Below are 200 nucleotides of genomic sequence, written 5' to 3' on the forward strand. Positions count from 1 at the left end.
TTATTTACATTGAAAAACAAAAAAAAACTAGAATAACAACTAAATCCAAAAGGATTTAACTTAGGTTGCCTCCCAAGAAGCGCTCATTTATAGTCACTAGCTTGATTATAGCACCCCCTTTTGTAGTTCTTCATCCTTGAAATATGGTCTGAGGCTTAACCCATTACCCATGAATGTGCCCGTATCCTCATTATCAATCT

This window comes from Theobroma umbraticum, unplaced genomic scaffold, assembly GCF_002168275.2.
Source record: "Theobroma umbraticum cultivar Fairchild unplaced genomic scaffold, ASM216827v3 scaffold_60.0, whole genome shotgun sequence".
Lineage (NCBI taxonomy): Eukaryota > Viridiplantae > Streptophyta > Magnoliopsida > Malvales > Malvaceae > Theobroma > Theobroma umbraticum.